Source organism: Solanum dulcamara, chromosome 5 (genome assembly GCF_947179165.1).
Source record: "Solanum dulcamara chromosome 5, daSolDulc1.2, whole genome shotgun sequence".
Taxonomy (NCBI): Eukaryota; Viridiplantae; Streptophyta; class Magnoliopsida; order Solanales; family Solanaceae; genus Solanum; species Solanum dulcamara.
The window spans coordinates 40,746,701-40,750,354 of record NC_077241.1 but is presented as its reverse complement, the minus strand read 5'-3'; the positions used below and the strand labels follow the sequence as shown (position 1 = coordinate 40,750,354).

The window sequence follows — 3,654 nt, the reverse complement described above, 5'->3', positions numbered from 1 at the left end:
ATGAGCACGAGCTAATTACTGATCGGGACGAATGGAATGTGGATTTGGATATACTGCTACATTAAGGATATTACTCAAGTACCAGTGTTCAAGACTGGAGTTGGTACTGTAAATTGAGGGTTCTAATCACCTCATGATTGTATTAAGGTTTCGTACATGGGTGACCCAAAGTATAGGGGATGTAAATGAAGATATGGAAATAACGCAGTATACTAAATAGGTTAGAAAGGATTCCTATGCATTTGGAAAGTTAGAAATAAACAGACAATGACATGGATACACCCTAAAGGGGGGAAGTGGAAAAGAGAAATACAAGCATAAGAGAAAATCAACTGATGCTATCATGTGTAAATGGGAATGCTTAAACTTCAAACGAGACCCCACAAGGGATGGATGCGATCATACCAGCATTAACGCACCGGATCCCATTAGAAATCCGAAGTTAAACGTGCTTGGTCAAGAGTGGTAGTAGGATGGGTAACCCCCTGGAAAGCCTTGTGCGGCTATGATAGGAGATGATATGGATGTATGTATACGTTGGCCTTGCATGGCATTGTTGGTATAAAGAAGTATTGTGGATATGTGACTCCACCATGAAAGATGATAAGACCCTTTGAGATGGGTGATGTATCTTTGTAAAATAACTGATGCAACCTACGAATGGAGGTATGTCAAGAGTAAAACCAGGTGATTACTCGATAAAAGAAGTTGGTAGTAGCCATGTAACTGCTATATTCGAATACATTAAGGGAATGATTAAGATGGTTTGAAGCAAAACCTTTAAGGTACAATCAGTACTAAGGACAAAAGCTATAGTGGATCCCTAACATCAGATGAAGGAAGTAAGATATGATACAGGTTTACGTACAGACTAGTATGGCGATGCTAAGGCATCTTCCGAGCTACTTTAACCTCCTACACATGTTCATGTAAAGGGTGAAATATGATGTGTGGTAAGAGAACTAGAAAGAATAAATGGAAAAGAAATATCACCTATTCCCTATGCCTACAGGTAATCTACCCTCTTAAATTGACTATAAGGGTTAATAAGAGGCCTTTGGATGACAACCAATATAGAGAAATCTTGAAGCACTCGTAAGACCTTATGAGGCTAGTTAACATTCGAGGACGAATGTTCTAAAGGGGGGGAGGATGTTATACCCCGTACCTTTGTGCTTCGGAACATCTTCTTAAGCTTTTTGAAAGTTGTCTCGTGACCCAAATTATCTATAACATGATTAAATAACTCTAAGAAAGGGAGGACGTGACGCCCCTTAAGAGTGAAGGTTGGAAATAGGTCTATAAGGATTTGAAATGAGTTGGAGGCAAAAATAACAAGTCATAGGACTCTACTTACTTACATAAGCTACCAACTTGGACGTCTTACATAACTAAGCTACTAGAGTACATATTGAGCGTACGTAGCAAGGATTACATAGGCTCCTAAAGTAAGACGAGATTACGAACCCACAAGAGAGGCGGAAGGAGGCGTAACACCTACTCGAAGGCAAGTAGGTGATGCACCTACTTTAACTAAGTAGGTGATGCACCTACTTGGACCAAGTAGGTGACACACCTACTTGGGGTGGATCCCATGTTGCTACGTGGCAGCTTTGGATTGGTTGCATGTGTTGAGGTGGTGCCCTAGAGGGATGCCATGTGTCACCCCTAGGGGGATTCCATGTGGAACCTTCTAAGGTGGTATATATATATGTATAATATGACTAAGAAGTCATTCTTCAGCTATTTTACACTTAGAATTAAAAGAGAACTTAGAGAGAAAGCTAGAGGCAGCCACAGTTTTGGCTAAGATTAAGGTGAGTCCTCCGACTTTTTTTCCGTGAATTAATTATTTAGGTTATCCTACAATTATATAGCGGTGATTAATAATGAAAAAATTCTATTTGGTGCAGCAAAAACGTCATACAAAGAGCCCCAAATAGTCTGCTAATTTTCAGCGCGCTAAGGAACTTTCGAGGCTAGTTTTGACAAGTTTTGAATAAGGTAAGGTCTTTCCCTTCAATTTGGAGATTTTGATGTTGTTATTGAGGGTATTATAAGTCTTTTAAGTTGCTGGAAATATTAAAAGTTCATAGGTATGCTTGATGTTCAAAATAAACTAAATTGGAGTCGCTATAGTTAAATTAAAGTCGAGTAGGGCGTTGCGCTTGTGGTGCTGTGGCTCTAGGTGGTGTGGTTATGTATTGCAGGGCCTAAAATTATTCTAAAAGATGTGTGGGATCTTCTGGTTGCATCCACACGAACCTCCTTTGCGTACGATTAAAGATTTTATGAAATAAAGATTAAAAACCCTATTTTGGTATCGTAGTTTTAAGCGAGTTGTTTGGAGTTTGTTTTGTGTAATATCGAAGTGGTATAATTGTGTGTTGGCTGCTGATTGTTGTTTTTGGTTGGATGTACTAATTTAAGATGTGATTGGAAGTTCGGATAGGGTGAGTTATAGAGGAGATGCTTCCTGAATTCCGTTAACTTCTTAACTAGTTAATAGACTAGTCGAGAAAGGCGAATAAGAAGTTTTCCTATGGGTGTTTGGTTGTGGACTTAGAAGATGGAAAGTTAAAGGTTACTAATATTACTATTCCCTTCATGTTAAATAGGTTTAGAGGACGATGAGACAAGCCGGGTCAAAAGCAATCGATAAGAGGTATGTAAAGTTATCCTTCTTTTCTTTTGGCATGTCTTAGGTATAAGTTATGAATGGTTTGTTTATGAAATGTGGGGATAATTCCAGGTGTAATTCACAGACTTTATTCACTTTGTGATGTTAAGACTCTTGTAATAGTCGAGTTATTGCCTTTTAAGGCTTCTATATGATGAACAGTAGTGTATGTAAAACCTATCTTTCTTTTCTTTTGGGCATGTCTTAGATTCAAGTGACAAATGATATGTGTATGAAGCCTGGGGAAATTCTATTCATGAGCTCTGAACCTGATTCAGAATTCATAATTCGTGCTCACTTCTGAATGTTAAGACTCTTAAAGTAGTTAAGCTCCCATCCCTCAAGTCTTCTATATGCTGAAAAGTAGTGTATGTAAAGTTATTCTTTCTTTCTTTTGGCATGTCTTTAAGTTAAGTAATGAATGCTATAAGCTGAGGGTAAATCTACTCATAAATGCCAAGCACAATTCACAGTTCTTATGTACTCCTTGATGAAAGCACTCTTACAGTAATCAAACTAGGGCTTCTCAAGCCTTCCATACGTTATAAAGGGATGGGTATGTAAAGCTACCCCTTCTTCTATTTTGGCATGACTTAGGTTTAAGTATTATGTATATGAAATTGGAAGTTATTCCACTCTTAAAACTCTGAGTGTGAGTTAAGGCTCTTGTTCACTTCTTACTAATTAGAACTCCTGTAACAAGTTGAGTCATTACTTTTCAAGTTTCCCATGTGATAGAAAGTGGTACATATAAAGCATATCTATCCCTACTTCTAGAAAGACTGGACTATAGGTACTATAGAACATGGTTTTGGAGATAGCTCCATTTATAGATTCTGGATGTAACTCACGACTTGTACCCACTTTGAAATGATAAGGGCTTTGAAGTAGTTGAACTATGACCCTTGAGCCTTGCATATGCTAAATAATGATTGGAGGTGTAAGCTCCTATACCTAGAGACTCTTTGACACAA

At 38.1% G+C, this 3,654-nt stretch overlaps 1 pseudogene; it reads left to right on the top strand.

Moving 5' to 3' along the window:
• Positions 1-391: 391 nt before the first annotated feature.
• Positions 392-509, top strand: LOC129891020 (5S ribosomal RNA; annotated as a pseudogene).
• Positions 510-3,654: the final 3,145 nt, after the last annotated feature.